This window comes from Oryzias latipes, chromosome 19, assembly GCF_053564925.1.
Source record: "Oryzias latipes strain Hd-rR chromosome 19, Olatipes_Hd-rR_3.1".
In the NCBI taxonomy this organism is placed as follows: domain Eukaryota; kingdom Metazoa; phylum Chordata; class Actinopteri; order Beloniformes; family Adrianichthyidae; genus Oryzias; species Oryzias latipes.
Window position 1 is genome coordinate 8,143,755 of NC_136255.1, and position 24,488 is coordinate 8,168,242.

The 24,488-nt window shown below is 50.9% G+C and overlaps 1 long non-coding RNA gene across 2 annotated transcripts; it reads left to right on the forward strand.

Moving 5' to 3' along the window:
- Nucleotides 1-1,272: 1,272 nt before the first annotated feature.
- On the forward strand, nucleotides 1,273-22,985 carry LOC144987922 (uncharacterized). 2 transcript variants are annotated; one of them, XR_013651612.1, is made up of 5 exons: nucleotides 1,273-1,726; nucleotides 3,634-3,814; nucleotides 3,889-4,019; nucleotides 4,194-4,279; nucleotides 22,848-22,985. It is a non-coding gene; the product is annotated as an uncharacterized LOC144987922 (long non-coding RNA). The 2 variants fall into 2 exon arrangements; XR_013651611.1 differs by lacking the exon at nucleotides 22,848-22,985 and adding an exon at nucleotides 4,376-5,122.
- The last annotated feature ends 1,503 nt before the right edge of the window (nucleotides 22,986-24,488 follow it).

A 24,488-nucleotide genomic window follows, 5' to 3' on the forward strand; every position in this document is an offset into this window, starting at 1 on the left:
GTCAGCATATACTTTAACTATAAAGCAGTATGCTTAGGAGAACTATAATGGTAATTTCTCTAATTTTCTCCAGTAAATCTTCTTCAAACTTGCTGAGATGATCATGAACATCATCACCAACAATAATCCATTGAAATTTTTGTGTAATCTTTTAGTCAAGTTGCATTTTGGGTGGATCAAATGTCCTATGTTACCTATAAAGGCAGTATGCTTAGGAGAACTAAAACTTTAATTTCTCTATTTTTCTACAGTAAATCTTCTTCAAACTTGCTGTGATGATCATGAACATCATTACTAACAATACTCCATTGAAATTTTAGTGTAATCTTTTAATAAAGTGGCATTTTGAATGGTTTCTATGTTATATGCTGACTATGAATGAGACTGCCTGCATGAGACTATAATGGCAATTTCTCTAATTTTCTACAGTAAATCTTCTTCAAACTTACTGAGATATTAGGGAAGATCATTACCAACAATAATCCATTGAAATTTTTGTGTAATCTTTTAATAAAGTGGCATTTTGGATGGTTTCCATGTTATATGCTGACCATGGATAACCCTGCCTGAATGAGACTATAATGGCAATTTCTCTAATTTTCTACAGTAAATCTTCTTCAAACTTACTGAGATATTAGGGAAGATCATTACCAACAATAATCCATTGAAATTTTTGTGTAATCTTTTAATAAAGTTGCATTTTGGGTGGATCAAATGTTCTATGTTACCTATAAAGGCAGTATGCTTAGGAGAACTAAAACTTTAATTTCTCTAATTTTCTCTAATTTTCTCCAGTAAAACTTGCTGAGATGATCATGAACATCGTTGACAACAATAATCCATTGAAATTTTTGTGTAATCTTAGACAGAAGCCACTTTAGAATGAATTGACATGACAGGACCAGATGTGCCCTTTTACGTGGAGAATCTTTATTTCTGTTTCGTTCCATTCCATGCCATGCTCAACAACACACAAAACACTCTTGTTAGTGTTCAAACACACTTTTAGAATCTGTCTGATTGATTATATTTCAAACAAAACACTTTATTTATGGTAGTTTATTATAGAATGGTCAGACATGCAATCTAAATGAATAAATCTGTACATCAAATAACAATATAGGGCTTGCAATAGCTCTCATAGATGTCAGAGCACAGTACATGTTATTTGATCATAGGTAACTGTGATATGATGGGTTATAGTAGCGTTTTATACGTCTTTTCAGCTCGCTGGCCGTGTGTACCGTAAACTATGATGTAAACGCGCATGCAAAAAGTCGGTGACGGCTAGCGAGACCGCACTTCCACAGATGTCGGCTCACTTGACCGCGGTCCACTCTTCAGGCGACGAACGACGCAGCCGCATCACAATCCGGAGCGAAGTGCCGGCATCAGACGATGCTAACTGTGTTTACATTAAAACTATGCCCTTCCTCTCTTCGGATCGCCTGTATCCATTCGGGTTTCAGGTTTGGATCCACAGGAAAATAATGAAATGAAAGGCCGGGCTGTTTTTGGTTGGAAGACGAACAGCCTGGAACACAACAGAAACTTCAACTCTTCGACTCTGCCATTCTTCATATGTGCTGCTGTGCTAACAGGAAGTTGTCATTGACGTATTTCCGGTCGAAAAATGCGGAAGTGTGAAAAAGGTCTATTAAAACCGTACTGTGTTTGAATTATTCGAAGATGGCAGACGGTTGCGCTAGAAAGAGGACTTAAAAATGTAAGTATATTTAAAAGTATCTTGTATATGTTGTAAAATATATTTGTAAATACGTAAGGTGACTTGTTTAATATGTTAATATTTATCTACATTGTTTTGAAGCTCATCAATTTCGGTAATGCTAAAGCTAACGCTAGCGCGAATTAGCATTGAAGGCTAAAAACAAACGCTGTTGATAGTACATCAAAAAATAGAGAAAATTCCCTTAAAACAGTCTAATTTTCATAAGCAGGTTTTATTAACATGGACTTTGATCTACAAACATAATTTTTCTCCTCGTCGCTACTATATTTGGAATAACGCAGATATTCTACACAAAAACAAGAGTATTTTACTTGAAAATTGGTTTGAAAAGAACATTTCTCTTGTAACACAGCTGATTAATCCACATGGTAACCTGATGTCATACGATGAGTTTCTGTCCACCTATGGTCTGCATGTTTCACCTGCAGAGTTTGCATTGGTTACTGGGGCCATCCCAGGTGGTGTTAGACTTCTGTGTAGCAGTACTCCTTCAAATACTCCATGTTCTCCTCCCAAATTAACAGATTTGTGGTGTGGAAAGATTTGTTTTTCAACTAGCAGGAATAATCGAATTATCCGTTTTCTGTTTCAAAATGAGATTGCCACAAAACCGTATGTTATCTCATACTGGAACAGCTTTGGATTTAGAATTCAGTGGGAAAAGGTTTGGACCCTGCCCCAAAAGTATTTCATCACCAACAAAATCAGAGAAATTTCTTTCAAAATTCTTCATAAATTTTATCCAGTGAAACACTTCTTTACCAAATTCAAAAAAGATCTGGACATAAACTGTTCATTCTGTCATTCCTCACCAGAAACTGTGCCTCATCTTTTTTGGTATTGCTCCTTTACTCAACTATTTTGGAAAGATTTGATACATTTTATAAGAACTCATCTATGTGTAGATTATAGATTATTTTATGAGCATATTATTTTTGGATATTTTACACAAGAAAAACTTAATGCAGATAAATTATATGTAGTTAATTTACTCATAATTATGGCTAAACACTTTATACATAAGTGTAAATATTCCAACAAGAAACCAGTGTTTTATGTTTTTCAGAAAGAAATGGTGTTGTATGTGAACAGTATAAAATCCTCCACTAACAAAAAAGCTGTCAGAACAGTTGAAGCTTGGTCTCTCCTGAAACTTTAACAAATTCCTATGCCTTTATTATTTTTGTTTTATTTTTGCATAACCAGTTTTACATAGTTATTATTATGGTTTTTGTTTTTTGTTCATTCTCCTGGCAAACGTGAATATTGTATTTTGCACAGTGTGGAGTTTTGTTTTTGGTATTTTGTATGTGCAATATTTGTTAATAAAGTTTAAAGAAAATAGTACATCAAAAAGCAGTGAGTTCTAACCATAGTCATAAGTTATTAACACATTTTTAAAATGTGTTTATATATGTAGGGACAGACGAGGATGAGGAAAATCTGATCCATCTGTGGATGGAGAAAGATAGCCTGTTTGTTATCAGGCAAGCTCGTGCCGGATGGGAGTGAGAGACACTTGATCAGATTTGTATTTATTTATCATTAAACTGTAATCGTTGTCATGTTGGGGTAAAGGTTGTTGTTAAAAGGGGAGAGGAGAGGAGGAGAGAGCAAGAAGGGACAAAGAGTGACAGGAGAGTCTGTTAAGCTTACCTGAGTTTAAAATATTGTTGACAAAATGTAACATCGTCGTTGTTTTTGCAATTTGTTTAATAAATGCATGAACAAAAATGAATTATTTACATGTATTATTTAAATCTGATCCATTTTTAACAATCTCAAAAGGATTTTCATATAAATATCAAATGTACATATTTACATTTTCGTTTTATATGTTAACATTTATTTTATACATCTTAACAATAATCCTGGTCTTCTAGAGTCATGTGTGTCACAGTTGGAGCTAAAAGGAAAGCAGAGATCTGTCCTCGCAGACGGACGCCACTTTACCCGTCCTACTGGTTCCTGCTGTGGCTCAACATCTGTGGCTCCCAGCAGTCCCCTTCGCTGATGCACAGATCGTGCAGAACTGAACTGCAGGCAATGATTTTCATCGCAAAGGTTGGTTTTACTTCCAGTGCCCCCAGAAATATTGCTCTCCTGCTCATTTGCCAAATGCTCTCTCTCCACCACAGAGCGTGCCTTGGTGTGGTGCTGGTTGTAACGGGCCTGAACCGCATTCCTCATGGGTTCCCTGTAGGGTGTCAGCAGCGTGATGGGATGAGCAATGCAGGGATACCCACCATCACCCAAAAGGATCCTTCAGGTGGGTTTGTTTGATTTACATAAATTGGGCTTTTACGTAGAACCTGTGAACTGTGGACTGATCCTTGATTCCCAACAAAAATATCTCTATATTTGGCTTGGAGTCACATACAGCCTGCAGTTGAATGGAATAAAAAAGCTTCCTGTTAAAATAACAAGCTGCATTTTCTTTTAGGGCCTTTATTCTTCAGTGGCAGCCATCAATGCTCCCCACGACCTTTTGGAAGGTGGAAGACCAAGCAAGCTGCTAAAAAACCAGAGGTGACTAATGGCAGTTCATTCCCACTGGATGCTGGATGACCCTGCTTATCAGCTGGAGGATGCGGTCTGCCGTCCTGTGGACAATGTCACTTACAGTGGACCGTGGCATGTCAAAGGCCCTGGCTACCACACTGTATGATGTGCCACATGCCAGCCAGAAAAGAAACACCAGGACCTCAGTCTCCTGTGCCCCCCCCCCAGAGTGTGAGGAACCGGAAGCTGCTCCACCAGATGCTCAATGGTCCTGCGGGTCAACCGACCTGCAGGTCTGCCGGTCTGGTTTTGTGTCGGACTGAGCGTCAGCGTGAAGGGCCACGACAGACACCTTTATGTTTGCAAAGCAGTAGAGACGTGGAAGAACTTGTAAAATAGAAAAATAATTATTTCATTGAGAAAATTAAATCTGATTTTTTTGAATGTTTCATTGCAAAGCAGTAGAGACGTGGAAGAACTTGTAAAATAGAAAAATAATTATTTCATTGAGAAAATTAAATCTGATTTTTTTGAATGTTTCATTTTATTCTGATGTCTTACATTTTAGTTTATGACGTATTTATTAATGCTGGAAAATCTCGTGTTTTTTTTTTTGGCTGGGTTTTTGGATTTTTATATAAATATTTAAAAATTAAAGTATTTTTGTTTAAAACAAGTGATATGGTTTGACTCTGAATAAAAAATACTAAACTTTGAACTCACAAGTGTTTCATGTAGTTAGACTATACAGTTCATAGTCCAGTGTTGAAAAATAATTTTAAACTCTTACCCAGCAGACTGTGTAATCTTGAGCACAATTAGTGACAAATGCTTAAATTGAACTAATAAAAAAACTTTAAGTTTAACTTACAGATGGTTTATGTCTGGTCAGGGGCATCCAGATGAAATCTTCTGAGACGTCTGCTTCTCCTTGCCGTCCTGTGATGCTGCATATCTGCTCGTTTTTGGTTTGATCCCATGAAAAACGGTTGAATTATTGCCAGGAACACGGACAGATTCATATATAAAGCTATTTTCAGTAAGGTAGAAGAGAAAACTACAGAAAAAAATGCCTCCTCGCAAGAGCCTGTAAATCGTTCAGCGGCACAAAAATAAATATTGCCATGGAGTAATAACATAGGGGTTTATTTATCAACAAATACATAAAATCACCACCAATGTGTTTGTAATTTTATTATTTATAAATCAGCCACGTTTTCCATGATCAGAACACAGCAGATGCATCAATAGTCTTCATAAAATGTTCATATTTATTATATTTTTAATTTGACAAATGGGTGTCATTCTCCGCGTTAAATAGAAGTAGTTCCCCTCCAGACCAGGTGGTGGCGGTAATGCGCCACTTTGTTTCCGTGCCAAGCGCCATTTGAAAACACCCGAAAGAGAAAACTAGTGAGCACGGGTGTCCGAATTGCTTTGAAAATTCAAAGAACTATATAGAGAACTATATAGTGCCGCACTATATAGGGTTTTAGTAGTTAGGGGTTAGGGCGGTAATTCGGACACAGTCCTCACAGCTTCCGCTGTCGGTTCCTGCAGCTCGAGAAGAAAACAGAATGGTGCATTACCGCCACCGCCTGGTGTGGAGGCAAACTACTATCTTAACGCTGATTTTCCAAAATAAAAAATAAATGAATAAATATGAACATTTTACGAAGACTATTTACGAATCTGCTGTGCTCTGATAATGACAAACATGTCTGATTTATAATGCATAAAAGTAGATACAAATTTGTCTAGATTTAATGTGTTTGTTCAGAAATAAACCGCCAAGATACTAGGCATGTGTCTGTCATTTTTTAAAAAGAAACATACTGTGGCGGCTGCTCTCTCACGTAGGTCAGGATGGAGCAGAATGCAGCTATGCTAAATAGCAAGGTGCTAATGCCTGTCACCTAAACTGTTTTAGCAGGCTGAAAAGTGAGCTGACCCGTGCCGCATGACCCCAGGCAGCTGTTGTTTTAGGAGGCACAAATGAAATGACAGAGTCCAATGTCCTCAGATTAACCATTTATTAGGCCTTTTCAGAACTAAACAGAACAGACCAACATTGAAAATGTCTTTACTGGAGATACCCAACTCACTCATGGTTTCAACAAAGCAAACAGAAAACTCCCATACTGCATTCCTGCCATGGGCAGGATAGCCACATCGACAGGATCACTACACAGCCCCCCCTCTTAGAGGGTTAAGTGTCCTCACAACCCTTAAATGTCATCAATTTCAAAATCTTGTAAGTTAACAGGCTGGTGGCGAACACGCACTGGTATTCTCTTTGGTGTGTCACCATGACCAGGCCCAGCCCTGAGTCTGCTTCCACCATTCTCTGACGCGGTTTTTGTGCAGGTTTGCTGTGAGGATTGTGGGACATTAACGCATGCCCGCCAGCGACAAAGGAGGTCAAGCCCTCTAATGCAGTCATCTTGGATGTCAGCCAGCCAAAACTCATGTTTAGACTTAATAGCCCCAACTGCCACCGATAACAATTTCTTCCCTGGCATGATGGTTCGCTCACCTGTCACTGTGAGCAGTGCAGTCTCAGTATGAATCCAACTCTCTGGGAGAGAGCCTGATGTCACTGGACCCTGCATTGGCATTGGTGGACCCTGTGTCCACCAATGCACTGCAGGGCTGGCCACCAATGGAACAGTCCAAATATAATCCATGTGTTGGGCCACAGTGATCTACCATTGGAGTGATGGTTCCAAGGGGGGTTGTGGTTTGGGGTGAGGATCCCCTTACTGCCTCACCCCGCTGGTGTTTCCCCTGAAGGGCCTGAGGTCTGGCTCTGGGACTGGGTGCTGGACAGTCTCTGGCAAAATGTCCTGGTTCTCCACAGCGGTGGCAGCAATTGGGCGGCATCCGGCGCCGTTGGGTTCGAACAGCTTGAGCTTGACTGAGCTCGTCCTGCGCAGAGTCCTCCAACTCATGGTCAGCAGCCCTCACCAGTGGGGATCTCTCAGTTGACCCAGCACACAAAACGTCCTCCGCCTGTTCAGCTCCTTTCAGCGCCTCCCCCAGGCTGGTGGGAAAGGAGAGACACACGTGTTGGCGCAGAGGTTCAGGTGTCAGACCCCGCAGAAATGCATGAAGGCTTAGCTCTTCCCTGGCAGAACTTGGAAAGTTAGGGTAGCCATGTCGTATGTGTAGTTGAATGTCAGCGGCATAGGCTCCCAGACTCTCTCCACTACGTCGTTGTCGTCTGATCAGCTGCTCTCTGCTCTGCTCACTGGACACTCTTTGGCCAAACCTTCTGTTTAGGGCCCCAGTAATGGCTTGTAGGTCACTATGTTCGTCTGCAGACAAGTCTACTAAAACCTGAAGTGCTGGACCCTCCAGAGCAAGGGCCAGGTGGATAGCCGTCTCCCTGCTGCTCCATCCATCATGCAAGGCAGCTAAATCCACTTGGGCAAGGAAAGGCTCAAGAGGAGTCAGGCCGCTAAATCTCGGTAGCTTTGCCGGTGTTTGAGTAATGGGTTTCGTGCTGGCATCCGAGAAATGCTTCGTGGGGTCACTTATGCCCTGTAAAACAGCGGAGAGGATGGAGGGGAAAAAAAAAAAAATAATGTATTGTCTCGTGGGGTCACTTATGCCCTGTAAAACAGCGGAGGGAATGGGTTTCGTGCTGGCCACCGAGAAATGCCTCGTGGGGTCACTTATGCCCTGTAAAACAGCGGAGGGAGTTATATTTTTTTGGAGGGGGGTCATGCAGACCCCAAAGCACATGCCAACCTAAGGGAGCGGAAGGGTTAAAGTCAAATTGTTTTTATCAATAAAGCACTTTGACACAGTAATCCGCGCCTTTATTTCTATTCGACTGGATCAGTGTAACTCTCTTTCCATCTCTCACTCGTCCTTATCCTGTCTCAAACTGGCAAAGATCGCTGCTGTATGTTTGTTAACTGGCATGTGGAACAGAGAGCATATTACTCAAGTTCTGACTTCTCTACACTGGCTGACTGTTCATTTTAAAATTCTTTTATTTGTTTCTAAATCTTTAAACAGTCTGGCTCTGCCCTGTCTCTCTGAGCTGCTACAGCTGCATTCCTCTTAGATCAGCTGACCAGCTGCTGCTGGATGTGCCAAGGACACAGGGGAAACTCAGAGTGTATGGGGCATTTTCCTTTGCTGGCCTCAGCTTGTGGGATGCACTGCTCATGCAGGTTAGGCAGGCCAATTCTTCGAATGATTTTAAATCCAAGTTGAAAACTCAGTTTTTCTCACTGGCTTTTAACTTAGTTTGAGTTGGTGATTGTACTGATTTTTATTACTTTTGTATTATGTTGTTCATTTTGGATCGTTGTCTTGTTTTATCTTTCATCATTAAGCACTTTGGTCAGCCTCTGCTGTCACAAAAGCGCTTTATAAATAAAGTTTACTTGACTCATGCCTTGCTGGAGTGAAAACATAGTTGAAAGAAAGAAACAAAAACAACAAACAAAACACATCAACCCCGTCATTGTTTTTATTGAGTTTCACAGGCAAGTTTACTGTAGCACAAGCAACAGTAAAAAAAAAGCAAAAGCATTTTTAAAACTAAAAAAAAAAAACTATATTTCACACACTCAAAGCGTCTGCCAGCACAGAGTCCTTTCACTGCTAGCGCATTTCACAGGAACAGGCTGGACTGTGAATAGTAGTCGCCATCCCCGTATGTTTTGGCAGCATTAAGACCGTCTCGATGAGCGTTGTGTGACATGAAGGCGTCTGTATTTCTCCCGTCGCCTTGCCTCTCTTTGAGCACTGTGGAGGTGAGCACCATGGTGATCACGTACATGGCGTATATGAGAATGTTGAACACTGCTATGGCGCACTCCACGTTGTGCATCCTGTGTTCGTCACGAATCAGCGGCCTGTACAAGAGCTCCATGCAACCAGAGACGACTGCCATGAACAGCTCCAGATTCATCATGATCAGACAGGCCAGCACCGTCCGGGTGCTTTTGTTGAGCCTTCTGGTTCCTTCCTCGGCGTCGTCCATCTTGCGCTTGCTCTTGGCCGCGAAAAAGCTCAGCACCACGCTCACGACCATCGCCAGACAGCCCATGGTTATCACAGCTATGCCGCCGTGTATGTAAGCGTGATCGTAGCTACTCCTCTCCTGAGCCGTAGAGGAGCCGAAGGAGACGTCCCGAGCGCTCCCCCTCACGGCGTGACTGCTATCTATCAGGTAGAGGATGTTGTTGGGCAAGGCGAGGAACCCGACAATGAGAGAGGTGATGACCGCGATGGCGGCCCCCAACTTTCCCCTGAACCTGGCAACGCTCAGTACGGGGTTGGACTTCCTCCCCATCAACATCTCTTTTCCGGACGAAATCAAAGAATCGAAGCCTCCGACGAGGCCGGACCTGGTCCGCTGCATCCCGCCCAGCAGAGGTGGGCAGACGGGGTCGCGTCCTGCGCACGAGAGGGCCGAGCCAGCATAGGTTACCTACCCCCCTTTAACGGTTACTGCCGCACAGCGTCTTGGTCCACCCCGAGACATTTAATACGATGAAGCTCGGGAGGCCCGTGATCGAGTTCAGAGGGTCGAGAAGAGACCTCCAGGCGAAGGCCGTGACGCAGGACCGGTGGTACAGGGTCCGCGGCATCACGAGGACCTTGGATTCGATCGCGCGCCGCAGGAGAGGCGTCCGATCTCACAACATGATATGTGTGGACCTATACGCTAGGTTTTTTAGCCACCTCGTCCGTGACCGACGAAACCCGCTCGGCTGGTTGTCTCATCACTTGGCCATCCTGAACGCGCCTGATGACCCAGCCCGTAAGTTTGAGGGCGAGTTGAGACGCCTGCTGGCATACGGCTCTCTCAACTTTGAGTCGTGCAGGCGCGCCTGGGACAGGAGCCGCATGTCCAGGGGCATAGGAAACGCAGTAGACGCTCAGTGCAAGGACGTGTTCAACGGAAAGAAGGCTGCTTCAGAGACCGGGCCCGTGTCTCGCCTCCTGCTCGCCCAGCTCGAGGCCCTGCGCCTCAAGCCGATCTGCGCGGGCCTCAAAGTGGCCGGCGTGCCCACGCCCGACCGAGGCGGCAGCACGTACCACAACGGCTGCACCCGGGGCTGCGGGCCACTGCCTGGACGGAACACCTTCTACACGGAAGTCGACCTGCTGGCTCACGATGCAACGACCGACACCGTGGCCCTCCTAGAGCTCAAGACCCGAAACAGCGACGTCTTGGATGCCCCTACCCTGTGGCGGTACAACGCCCAGCTGTGGCTGACCTGGACGATGTTCTCGCTCACGTACCCGAGCGTGGCGGAGCGCTCAAACGCTTACCTGGTGATCGTGAGGCCAGGCACGAACACAGTCACCATAAGGAGCTGTCTGAGGCCCTCCGTGACCAAGACGCTGCGCACCAAGTTCCCCTGGATAAACTGCCTTTGTCCGCAGGTGCTCAACTGCCTCACGCCGACCTGTGTCAACGTGAGAGTGCAGGCCTATCCGAAGCCAGGCTCTGGCGGCAGGGCGAGCATCGACCCAAAGGACCTCTGTTACAGGAACGTCATGTTCAACCGAGAAAAGGCCAGAGTGCGTCAGAGACGTTACCCCGATGAGGGATCGCAAGGCCGTCCACCGCACCCAATACCCTCCTCCTCCGAGACGAGCGGGGCCCCCAGGGGTCCTGGGTCCGCATCATGTCGGAGCCAAAAACGGCTCCCGCGCAGGCATGACACACAATAAAAAGCCACGCATGTTCGAGCGCTGGATGGAAACTGACGGACAACTAGAACTGACATGGGTCTGAGGCACCAAGCGCTCCACGGCATGCTGGCCAACCCAGACGTGTCCCCTTTCAAAGTCATCGAGAAACCCAGCGAACAGCAGGACTGGATCCTGATAGACCATCTCATGGTCATACACACAGTCAGAGAAAGCGATTACACGGAGAGCGAACCGGAGATGTCGGTCGCGAGGATGGCGAGCTATTTCGCATCCCGGTACGTCAGAGAGAGGGCCCACGGCCGATGCGTCGTGCTCGTAAAAGACGGTCCGGGGGCGCAGAAGCCTAGCGTGAGGGAAGAAAGGGCCAACAGGACGGTCCCTGGTCACTTGAAGTTCTGTAAGGCTCACCTGGCCGAGATAGAGTACGGCACGATGAAACTGTTGGCCGACGTGGGCATGAGAGACAGCTTTTTCTTAGTCACGGGGGCGGTAGGCGAGTCGCGCTGGGCCGAGACCGCCGGCGAGCGCGCCAGCAACCTGGTCTCGTTCCACAACGAGCGCGAGGAGCGCGGGGGAGAGGGGGCCAGTCCACTCACGGAGCCAGACCACTTCAAAATCGAGACCCTCCATTTTCCCATCGTGGATCTGAGCTTCTGCGACGGCAAGACCTACAGGCCTGAGGGGACGCCTGGAGTTTTCTTGACAGCTTTCGGGAGCCCGGAAGACGAGCGGCTCCAGGGCTTGCTAAAGGCTTGCGTCGAGTGTCGAGAAACGGAGGCCGACACGCTGATGGTGGAGTTGGCCAACGCCCTGACGGGCTCAGTGACAGTGTGCACAGGGGACACAGATCTGATAGCCGTGCTCGCTGCGAGCGGACGGCCCGGCCTGACACTGAGGTTGGACAACAAAAGCTACACTGAGGACAGAGCCATGCACGAATCGCCCTTCGGCGAGCTCCTTGTCGAGCCAGCGGTCCGACGGACCGCCAACAGAGCGCCGGGTGCCACAGACGACTGGCTGAGCGCACTGTGCGACCTGGGCTCCGCAGAGCACCACCTGTTGCCCAACGGCGCGGCGGAAAGACATGCCGATCTGGGTCGCCTTCTGGAGAGCCACGGGGGCGAGGCGTTCAAACTCTCAGTGTACGAGTTCTTGTACCGGGGCGGTGTTCGAGGCTCGGTTTACGTCGCTTTCCTGAGCGCGTTCTTCGAGTCTGACGCGAGGAGCAAACTGAGCGAACTGGCACTGGAGAGCCAGAAAACGTACCCCCCCGGCACACGCAGCGCAAACACGTTACGCTTCGCCTTCACGGTCCTGTGCGGCGCGGATGACCCGAAAGTCTTAGGCGCGGGGAACGCGCCCTCGTCGCAACTTTTCGGTAACGCAGCACGCTCGGTCGAGCGGGGATCTAAGCGCCCCCGCGAGCCAGAGGTCGACCGTGAGGGCGAAGCAGAACAAGAGATCGGATCCGACCCCCAGAAGACCAAGGTAAAGATCACGGCTGGGCTCAAGCGCACGGCCAAAGCCTACGCGGACGGAGCAATTCCGGAGTCCACTCACGCCCGTTACCTCAGACTGGCTCGCTCCGGAAGGCACCTGTTCCTGAGAGCCAAAGCCAGAGCGCAGGAGGACCAGAGCGTCCGATCCAAACACTTGCTGTTCATGGCCCTCTGCGGAACAGACTACAGCTTCACTCCAGTGGGGCTGGGAATCAAAAGGTTGCTGAGTGGCGCGATACGCAACCGAGAGAAGTTCAGCTCTTGGTGCGCCAAGCTCGTGACCGCGCTGTGGTCCCGGGACGGAGAGGATGGCGGAGGGAGCGAAAGGTCCCTTGAGTTTCGCGCCATGGGCGAACAGTTGGCCAGCCTCACAGGAGTCCCCAAGTCTACGAGCTCAAAGCATTGGACTGGAAAAAAGTTTGAAATCATGTGCAGGACGCTCAAATACGTGTGCGACCTGTGGACCCTGAAGGGTCCCCGGATCGGTCCCCATTATGGGTTTCATGTGCACGACGGAGTCGTGCGTTTCATAGAAGAGGAAGACCCAGAGTCTGTGTCTTGAGAGTTGATACAGGGGCGAGATGTATTTCATTTCATTTTCTGTGTAAAAAATGAAGAAGAAAAAAAACGAGCGAACAAACACAATAAGAGGATGACCCAGAGTCTGTGTCTTGAAAGTTGATACAGGGGCGAGATGTATTTCATTTCAATTCCAATTTCTGTGTAAAAAATGAAGAAGAAAAAAAAAATAAGTGAACAAACACGATGGAAACAATAAAAGTAAATTCAAACACACCAGTGCAGTTTTCAGAGTTTTATTTCATTCGGGCACGTCTGTATTTACACCACACAATGTCGATTTCAACTCTCGAAGCCATCTCTAAATTACCGCTGGAGTTCGTCGTGTGTCAACCGAAAGGATGATTGGCGTACTCGAGCTTGCTCATCCATGTACATTAAGGTCATAGGCGGCGCTAAGGATGAACAAAGGCCGCAAAAGAACACTAAGAAGCAGGTCGAGGCCCCTGGCCCACAAGCGGGGAACAAGAGCGGTCGAGCCAGAGGATCCTCGGCCCGACTCGCAAGGGCAGCGCGGGGGGCCGAAGCCGGGCCGCTACGAACCCTACGACTGGGATTCGGACTCAGACGGGGGACACGGAGACGGAGGGGGTCACGGTCGAGTCAGCCGCAAAACTCGCGCGGGCCGGCGATCCCATCCGCCGGGGGACAAAGCCCGTGAGCCTGATGCGGCAGCGTTGGAGCCCGTGGGTCCTCGGCACGACTCGGAAGGGCAGCGCGGGGCCCCGAAGCCGGGCCGCTACGAACCCTACGACTGGGATTCGGACTCAGACGGGGGAGACGGAGGGGGCCACGGTCCGCCGCGGGACGAAGCCCTCGAGCCTGATGCGGCAGCGGTCGAGCCCGAGGGTCCTCGGCACGACTCTGAAGGGCAGGGCGGGGGAGACGGAGACAGAGGGGGCCGCGGTCAGGTCGGCCGTGAAACTCTCGAGGACAGGCGATCCGATCCGCCGCGGGACGAAGCCCTCGAGCCTGATGCGGCAGCGGTCGAGCCCGAGGGTCCTCGGCACGACTCGGAAGGGCAGGGCGGGGGAGACGGAGACAGATGGGGCCGCGGTCAGGTCGGCCGTGAAACTCTCGAGGACAGGCGATCCGATCCGCCGCGGGACGAGGCCCACATGCCTGACGATGGAGCGGTCGAGCCCGGGGGTCCTCAGCATGAATTGGAAGGGCAGGGCAGAGGCGACGAACCCTCCGATTGGGATTTGTACGAGTGTGAAACGGACGTGGACGAGCTCGATGGTTCTCAAAGTGAAACGGAGGAACAGCACCGGGGCCCCAGGTCATCGGGCGAGGAAGACGTCGAGGAAGCCGTTGAGGAAGACGCCGAGGAAGACATAGAGGAAGAACCAGCCGCAGAGAGCGCGAGCGTGTACCCGGATACATTTTCCTCCAAGAACGGTGAAATAAAGTGGTCAGCGAACGAGCGTGATCGGTCGAGCGTCCGGGCGTCCCCTCCTCACCAGGCCTCAGGGCCTACCACTGAGGCGAGGGAGGGGGCTCGAGACATCCTGTCTTCTTTTCTTTTGTTTTTCACTCCAAATGTAGAAAGACTGATTTTGATAGCTACCAACCGCCATAGCGCCGATAAGGCCCACGAATTAAAGACTCCGAAACCCATGGACGAGATTGAACTGAGGGCCTACGTGGGACTGCTGATCTTGGCCGGGGTGTACAGGTCTCGAGGCGAAGCGTTGGTGAGCCTGTGGGAGCCCGAGTGCGGACGACCGATCTTCGGGGCAACCATGTCCCTTAGAAGCTTTTACCAGCGCTCTGCGACGCTCAGGTTCGACGATCGAAGCACGAGAGCCTCTAGGAGCGCTTCGGACAGATTGGCCGCAGTCAGAGAGGTGTGGGAAGAGTGGTGCTATCGGCTGCCCAGGCTTTACGACATCGGACCCGAGGTGACTGTGGACGAACGAATGGTTCCTTTCAAAGGTGCGGTTTCAGCCTCCCTTTTTACTGTTCTCAGGGTATCCTTGACGTATTTGCGTCTGTCTTAACTCTTCCTTTTGTTTTTCTTTCTCTACGCAGGACGTTGTTCTTTCAGACAGTACATTCCCAGCAAGCCTACCAAGTACGGCCTCAAACTATGGGTCGCTTGCGACGCAAGGACGAGCTACGCTTGGAGGGTCCAACCGTACATGGGCAAGCTGGCTTCGGGTGCTCGAGAGACAAACCTTGCGTCCCGAGTGGTTTCGGATCTCACCCGGGGACTGGAGCACCGTAACGTCACGTGCGACAATTTCTTCACTTCGTACGCGCTCGCCACCGAGCTCCTGAAACGGAACATCACCCTGCTCGGTACGATCAAAAGCAACAAACCCGAACTGCCTCCGGAGCTCGCATCGGCCCGCGGACGAGAAGCACTCTCCTCCAGGTTCGCCTTTACGGACTGTGCCGCGGCCGTTTCCTACGTGCCCAAAAAGAACAAAAACGTCCTGCTCCTTAGCACGAAGCATTCGAGGGTCAAAATATGCCACGAACGCAGGGACAAAAAACCAGAGATGATCTTGGATTACAATAAAACCAAGGGCGGCGTGGACAACCTGGACAAACTGCTGGCCACGTACAGCTGCAGGAGAATGACCAAGCGCTGGCCCTTGGCCATGTTCCACAACATGATCGACATGTCGGCGTACAACGCTTACGTGATATGGAGGGAAATGCACCCGGACTGGATGCCGTGGAACCGCAACCGAAGGAGAATCTTCCTCGAGCAGCTGGGCAAAGATCTCGTCAGACCGCTCGTACTTCGCAGGAAGCGTGTTCCTCGCGCAAGGCCGGCCTACGATCTAATGGTCAGCATGCAAGAAGCCGGCGGGACGAGCGCGCGCAGCGAGGGCAAAAGAAAACGATGTCAGATATGCCCGCGCTCCAAGGACACAAAGACGCTGATCTCCTGCAAGAGCTGCGGAAAGAGCATCTGCAGAGGCTGCACTGTCCCCTTTTGCCCCCTTTGCTCCGAGCGCCAGGGAAGGGACGGCGACACAGACGCGTCCCAGTGAAAGGGATCGAGCTGTCTGGTAGCGCGACCTGATGCCTCGTTTCCCACTCGAGTAACTGAAAATCTGTTCTGTTTTGATATCAGCGAGTCTGTCCTCTGTGCCGCCCTGTATGTCCTCTGAAAATAAAACTGAGAACTGCTGTCGTACAAAGGTGTCTGTGTGCGCGTGTGTCTGTGTGAACATTCGAGAAGCAAAACTGTTGAAAGGGTTTGAGGGGTCTACGCGAAGGTACGGATATTTCGATCCAACGTGTTCGATTCACAAAGAAAGGCCTACAAACAGGGCTGGTTTGAGCTCGCAAAGCCTCTCAGCGCCCACAGGCCAACTCTGTCCTCGTTCGAGTGGATAAACAGAGTCAGCAGGGATTCTAAGCTTTATGGGGAGAGAATTGGCCTGCAAGCTCTGAGGCTTGGCGTTCTGGAGGTATCTTCACATTCAGAATGCTTGAGTCCGGAAAGATTTTTTTTTTTTCTTCCCACTCGAGCTGTCAGAATTACATGTGGAGCCAGTTTGGGGAGGGAACCGCAACAGCCGAGAGCTCAGCGGAAGGGGAAAAAAATGAGTTGGCCTTGTAGCACCAAATCTCTTATGAATCCTATGAGCTCTCCACCTAAACCTACTGTGAATGTTGTGTGAGATTTTCACTGGGTGTAAAATAAAATAAAAACAGAACAAATAATCGAAAAGAACCCAAACATTATAGTTTTTTTTTTTTTTGTGTGATTCGGGGATGTCTTCTGATGCAAAAGGCTCGTAGCGCTAGCCAGCCTTCGCGATCTGGTCTGCGCCCTGGAAACGAGCAGCGTGGGTTTGCGAGGGTAGCCGAGCTGCCACACGGCTGCTCGTTCTGGGATAGGATTGGCCTGCGAGCTCCTCTCATCAACGACACGCTTCAGTTTGCCTCTGATTCGGCTTCCCTGACACAGCGCGCTGTGATGTGACTCGCAGAGCCACACATCAAACCCTTCCCATAGAGCTTCATGTGCTGTCAGAGGGGAGGCGATCGGCCTGCTCTGGGGCTGGGCTCCCCTTGGGGTTGCTTCACATTTGGAACATTTGGAGATACAAGCGGAGCCAGCCCGGAGAGGGAACAGAAACGGACCACAGCTCAACGGAAAGGAGAGAATGTTGGTCTTTGAGCACTCCGCCTGAAGCTATCGCGAATATTCCGTGAGGTTTTCACTGTCTGTAAAATAAAAATAAAAAAACAGGACAGAAAATCCAAACGAACACAGAAATTGTTTTTATTTTGTAAGACTTTTTTATTACAACATGACCTGGGTATCCAACCCAGGGTGGAACCGAAACGGTCAGAGCTCAGCGGAATGGAGAAAGTCGGCCCTCCCTGACACAGAGCGCTGCGGTGTGACTCGTGGCATCCAGCCTGTCTCTCAGTCAGCTCACTCTCAGGCGCAGGCTGCGTGTGTTTTTCAGACGCGAAAGGCCCCAGCCTGTCTCTGAGGATGCCCCCCTGCCCCCCGACACAGAGCTCTGTGGTGTGTGGATTGTGTTCTGAAAGGGTTTTCTCACTCGAGCGGTCAGAATTACATCCTGAGCCACGCAGAGCCGCTCGTGCGGTTCCCTTCACCCGACCTGAGCCTCTCCACGGAGCTTCATGTGCTGTCAGAGGGGAGAGGGTCTGCGTGCGGGCTGCTCTCAGCCAATGCACGATCTAGCCTGCCCCTGCGCGGTCCAGCCTTCCTCTCATTCTCCTCCCCTGCAGGCGCGGGCTGCGTGTGTGCCTCAGACAGGAAAGGCTCCAGCCTTCCTCTGCCTCGGCCCCCCTTGAAACAGCGCTCAGTGGCTTTACTTCACGCAGAGCCGCTCAGGATTTTTCCCTACACACACCCCAAGCCTTTCCGTCGAGCTTCATGTGCTGTCAGAGGGGACAGGCTCTGACTGCGGGCTGCGCTGCAGCTCGGCTTCCTTGAGGTTGCTTCAAAGTTAGAACGCTTGTGTTCGGAAAGGGTTTTCTCACTCCGGCTGTCAGAATTACATCCTGAGCCACCCTGGAGAGGGAACAGAAATGGCCCAGAGCTGAACAGACTGAAGAGAATGTCCTTCTTAGAGCTCTACGCCTGAATCTATCGCAAATGTTCCGTGAGGTTTTCACTGGCTGTAAAATAAAAATTAGAAAAAAACAGGACAGAAAATCCAAACGAATTTCCCCCCGGGAGGGGCTGCGTGTGTTTCTCAGACGCGAAAGGCTCCGGCCTGCCTCTGAGAGTGCACCCTGAGCCTCTGCAGAGAGCCTCCGTAGAGAGCCTGCCTGCGAGTGGGGACTTCCCGACAGAAGCGGAGCCCTGTGCCTTGTGACATCTGTTTCGAAAGACCGCAGCCTGCTTCTGCTTCTGCAGCTTGCTTGACACGGATTTCTGCGGAGCGTGGCTGGTGTTGGGAAAGATTTGTTTTCTCACTCGAGCGGTCAGAATTAAGTGCAGGGCCAGCTCTGGGAGTGAACCGAACGGGCCCGGAGCTCAGCGGAGTGAAGAGAAAGTTTGCCACCGAGCTCTTTGCCCGTAGCTGTCTAGAGTGTTCTGTGAGGTTTTTGCTGGCTGTGAAATAAAAATGAAAACGAAGTAAAAACGGGACAGAAAACCCAAAAGAACACAGAAAATTTCTTTTGTGTGATGACTTTTTTATTACAACACGAGCTGGGTATCGAACCCAGGGGTGGAACAGAAACGGTCCGCAGCTCAGCCAACCCTGCCTGACACACAGCTCTGCCGTGTGACTCGTGGCATCCAGCCTGTCTCTCGCTCGGCTCACTCGCGGGCGGGGGCTGCCTGTGTTTCTCAGACGCGAAAGGCTCCGGCCTGCCTCTGAGGGTGCGGCCTGAGGAAAGGTTTTTTTTTTTTTTTTTCCCTCTCGAGCTTTCAGAATTACATGTGGAGCCAGCTTGGGGAGGGAACCGCGACAGCCAAAAGCTCAGCGGAATGGATAAAGAGTTGGCCTTCTAGCACTAAATCTCTTATTGTTTTTGCAAATGAGCTGTCCACCTCATGCTACTGTGAATGTCGTGTGAGGTTTTCACTAGATGTAAAATAAAAAACAGAGCAAAAAATCCAAAAGAACCCAAAAATTATTGTAATTGTTTTATTTTTTATTTTTTGCATGATGATTTTCTTTGTTGTGACTCGGGGATGCCTCCTGATGCAAAAGGCTCATCGCGTTGGCCAGAAAGAGTTGCATTCAGAAAGAGTTTTTCTCACTCGAGCTGTCAGAGATACAAGCGGAGCCAGCCCGAAGAGGGAACAGAAACGGGCCACAGCTCAACGGTCTGCCTGCGGGCCGCTCTCAGACAAAGCACGATCCAGCCTGCCTTCAGTCGCTCCCCTGCACGATCCAGCCTGCCTCTCATTCCCTCCCCTGCAGGCTCGTGTGCCTCAGACGCAAAAGGCTCCAGCCTTCCTCTGCGTTGGCCCCCCCTTGACACGAGCCTCCGTGTCTCTACTCCACACAGAGCCTGCCTGCGGGCCGCTCTCAGACAAAGCACGTTCCAGCCTGCCTTCAGTCGCTCCCCTGCACGATCCAGCCTGCCTCTCATTCCCTCCCCTGCAGGCTCGTGTGCCTCAGACGCAAAAGGCTCCAGCCTTCCTCTGCGTTGGCCCCCCCTTGACACGAGCCTCCGTGTCTCTACTCCACACAGAGCCTGCCTGCGGGCCGCTCTCAGACAAAGCACGTTCCAGCCTGCCTTCAGTCGCTCCCCTGCACGATCCAGCCTGCCTCTCATTCCCTCCCCTGGAGCCAGCTTGGGGAGGGAACCGAGACAGCCAAAAGCTCAGCGGAATGGAGAAAGAGTTGGCCTTCTAGCACTAAATCTCTTATTGTTTTTGCAAATGAGCTCTCCACCTCATGCTACTGTGAATGTCGTGTGAGGTTTTCACTAGATGTAAAATAAAAAAAACAGAGCAAAAAATCCAAAAGAACCCAAAAATTATTGTAATTGTTTTATTTTTTATTTTTTGCATGATGATTTTCTTTGTTGTGACTCGGGGATGCCTCCTGATGCAAAAGGCTCATCGCGTTGGCCAGAAAGAGTTGCATTCAGAAAGAGTTTTTCTCACTCGAGCTGTCAGAGATACAAGCGGAGCCAGCCCGAAGAGGGAACAGAAACGGGCCACAGCTCAACGGCCTGCCTGCGGGCCGCTCTCAGACAAAGCACGATCCAGCCTGCCTTCAGTCGCTCCCCTGCACGATCCAGCCTGCCTCTCATTCCCTCCCCTGCAGGCTCGTGTGCCTCAGACGCAAAAGGCTCCAGCCTTCCTCTGCGTTGGCCCCCCCTTGACACGAGCCTCCGTGTCTCTACTCCACACAGAGCCTGCCTGCGGGCCGCTCTCAGACAAAGCACGATCCAGCCTGCCTTCAGTCGCTCCCCTGCACGATCCAGCCTGCCTCTCATTCCCTCCCCTGCAGGCTCGTGTGCCTCAGACGCAAAAGGCTCCAGCCTTCCTCTGCGTTGGCCCCCCCGTGTCTTTACTCCACACAGAGCCTGCCTGCGGGCCGCTCTCAGACAAAGCACGATCCAGCCTGCCTTCTGTCGCTCCCCTGCACGATCCAGCCTGCCTCTCATTCCTTCCCCTGCAGGCTCGTGTGCCTCAGACGCAAAAGGCTCCAGCCTTCCTCTGCGTTGGCCCCCCCTTGACACGAGCCTCCGTGTCTCTACTCCACACAGAGCCTGCCTGCGGGCCGCTCTCAGACAAAGCACGATCCAGCCTGCCTTCAGTCGCTCCCCTGCACGATCCAGCCTGCCTCTCATTCCCTCCCCTGCAGGCTCGTGTGCCTCAGACGCAAAAGGCTCCAGCCTTCCTCTGCGTTGGCCCCCCCGTGTCTTTACTCCACACAGAGCCTGCCTGCGGGCCGCTCTCAGACAAAGCACGATCCAGCCTGCCTTCAGTCGCTCCCCTGCACGATCCAGCCTGCCTCTCATTCCCTCCCCTGCAGGCTCGTGTGCCTCAGACGCAAAAGGCTCCAGCCTTCCTCTGCGTTGGCCCCCCCGTGTCTTTACTCCACACAGAGCCTGCCTGCGGGCCGCTCTCAGACAAAGCACGATCCAGCCTGCCTTCTGTCGCTCCCCTGCACGATCCAGCCTGCCTCTCATTCCCTCCCCTGCAGGCTCGTGTGCCTCAGACGCAAAAGGCTCCAGCCTTCCTCTGCGTTGGCCCCCCCTTGACACGAGCCTCCGTGTCTCTACTCCACACAGAGCCTGCCTGCGGGCCGCTCTCAGACAAAGCACGATCCAGCCTGCCTTCTGTCGCTCCCCTGCACGATCCAGCCTGCCTCTCATTCCCTCCCCTGCAGGCTCGTGTGCCTCAGACGCAAAAGGCTCCAGCCTTCCTCTGCGTTGGCCCCCCCTTGACACGAGCCTCCGTGTCTCTACTCCACACAGAGCCTGCCTGCGGGCCGCTCTCAGACAAAGCACGATCCAGCCTGCCTTCTGTCGCTCCCCTGCACGATCCAGCCTGCTTCTCATTCCCTCCCCTGTAGGCTCGTGTGCCTCAGACGCAAAAGGCTCCAGCCTTCCTCTGCGTTGGCCCCCCCTTGACACGAGCCTCCGTGTCTTTACTCCACACAGAGCCGCTCGTGATTTTTGCTTCACACAAACCGAGCCTTTCCGTCAAGCTTCATGTGCTGACGGAGGGGACAGGGTCAGCCTGCGGGCTGCGCTGCAGCTCCCGTGAAGTTGCTTCAAAGTCAGAACGCTTGTGTTCGGAAAGGGTTTTCTCAATCCGGCTGTCAGAATTACATCCCGAGGCAGCCCGGAGAGGGAACAGAAATGGCCCAGAGCTCAGCAGACTGAATAGAATGTCGGTCTTAGAGCTCTCCGCCTGAAGCTATTGGGAATGTTCTTTGAGGTTTTCAATGAGTGTGAAATAAAAAAATAAAAAAAAAAACAGGACAGAAAATCCAAATGAAAACAGAAATTGTTTGTTTTTGTATGACTTCTCCAGCCTGCCTCCTGCCTCTGAGTCGCCCCTCCCTGACACAGAGCTCTGTGGCGTGTGACTCGTCTGAGAGGAAGTCTCCCGTCTGCCTCCTGAGCGGGCTTCTCCTGACAGAAGAAGAGCTCCGAGGCTGTGCGGCTCTGGTTGCTAAAGGCTCCAGCCCGCCTCTGAGCGGGCTCCCCTCGACAGGACGCACAGCTCCGTGGCGTGTGACTCGTCTCGACCAAAGGTTGCAGCCTGCCCCTGAGTCTGCCTCTCCTGACAGACGCAGGGCTGCCTGGCGTATGGGTCGTTTTTGGAAAGGTTTTTTCTCTCTCGAGCGGCCAGAATTACATGCGGGGCCAGATCGGGGAGTGAACCGAAACGGCCCAGAGCTCAGCAGAACGAAGAGAAAGAGTTGGCCTTCAAGCAACAAATTTAAAGCTATTCTGAATGTTCTGTGAGGTTTGCGATGGGTGTGAAATAAAAGAAAAAAAAATCAAACGGGACAGAAAATCCAAACGAACACAGAAATTGTTTGTTTTGGTATGACTTTTTTATTTCAACCCAGGGATAGCTCAGCGAAATGGAGAAAGAGTTGGCTTTCCAGCCCCACACCTGAAGCAATTGCAGCCCGCAGAGCTCAGTGGAGTGTGACTCTTCTGAGAAGAACCCAGATTTTTGTTTTGTTCTTGTGGGCATACAACGGGGAACAGAGATGCTTCAGAGCAGGCTCAGAGACCCCGCCGAGCTTTGGAGAGTGATAAAAAGAAATGAAAAGCAAAAGAAGCTGTGCTTTTTTTTTTAAAAAAAAAACGGTGCTTAGAAAGGCGACTGGTAGTCGTGCGAAACACTTTCGGTGCTGCTGTTAGATACTGCACTCTTCATTCTGTTTCAGAGTCTGCCCATCGGAGTCCTCGCTGTCCCCAGCCACGCATTTGAGAGGGAAATACCGCCGCCCCTCACTACGGCACGCTGCCCCACGAGTAAATCCCACGCTCGAACAGTCAGGGGAAGAGCCTCGGGATTTACATTTAGGGCTGACCCAGGCTGGAAACCAAAAGGGCCCAGAACTCCGTCACGAGAGGAGAGGGTTGGCGTTCGAGCAATAGGTTCAGAAGCTATTGCAAACATTGTGTGTGGTTTTCACTGGCTGTGGAATAAAACAATAACAAAACGAATAAAAAAGCCACAAAGACACCCAGAATTGGTTTTGCGTGGTGATTTTTTTTTATTACAGCATGACTTGGAGACGCTCTCATAGACAATAAAATGGAAAAATACAAAAGATTTGTCCAGCGAATCGCTCAGATGTTCCTAGTCAACGTCTCCGTCGCTTGTCAAGGCTCTCAGAGCAGACTGACCTGGAGGTCAGCCGTTTGCGCGAACGGCCCATCCCTCTCAGTCCAGAAGTCCTCACTTCGTGCCGAGTTTCACCTGCGCGAGACTGGGTCGAAGGCCACGTTCTCATCTCCAGAGCGGCGCGACCGTCGGCCTTGCGCAAGACGCTCACCGCGCGGGCCAACCTTCGCGATCTCATAGGCGCCCTGGACGCGTCCTCCCCCTTGACCACAGTCATGGCCACGGCGTAGTCCCGTTTCAGGCTTTCGACGGTGAACGCATCATGACCGTGCAGTCTGTTGAACACCTCGCAGGCTTCCAGCCACTCCCAATCCGGTTCCAGCTCGACGACGGGCCGGCGGGTGCCGTCTTCCTCCCTCAGCAGAATTCGCTCCTGGTGGTACACGGTTCGCGTGGCGCAGAAGGAGCTCAGGTTTTTCACCGGCAGGCCCGAGTACTCCGGCGAGTAGACGCTCAAGCGAGGCCCGTGAAAAGTGTCCGCCGGGCCTCTCTCGGACTCCCTCTCGTGCAGAGGGTCCAGAGATCCCCGCGGCGGGTCGTCTCCCCTGAGCCTGAAGGCTCTCGCCACCAGCCCTCCGTAGTACAAGGGCGCAGTGCAGCGAAAGAGCTGTCCCCCGATGGCGCATTTGTTGAACGAGAGCTCGTTCAGAGGATCCACTCCCGCCGTCGCCTCGAGTATCAGGGAGCGAACCGGGTCGTCGCCGAAGTCCAGGGAAAACACCAGTCTAGCGCTCCGATCCATCTCCTCGTCCCCGTCGGCCTGTGCGGTCCCGAACGCGTTGGTCTTTTCGACCGTTTCGTTGTCATAGGCGTCCATCATCGCTTCGCCCAGCTGGTCCCAGAAGCCCCGGTGCGCCTCGGGCGCGTACAGAGCCAGCATGTCGTAGACCGCTTCGAGAGAAAGGGTGACGGAGCTCACCTTTTTGGGCCGAGCGTGTCCACGCCTGCCCTGCTGCGTGTTCTGAGAGGGGGCGCATTTGTACGAGCAGAGCCTGCGGCTCCTGGGACCCGTCCCGCCACGTTCGGGAAACGTGCAGTTCGAGCAAAGCTGGAGCATTTCGTGAGCGGCGTCGTTGCCGCCTCTAAATTCGGGGCCCGAAAAACTCAAAGAATCGACGCCCGAAATGCACATCTGACCGTCCTTGACGGCGGTCTTCAGGCCCTTTTCCCGCACCTG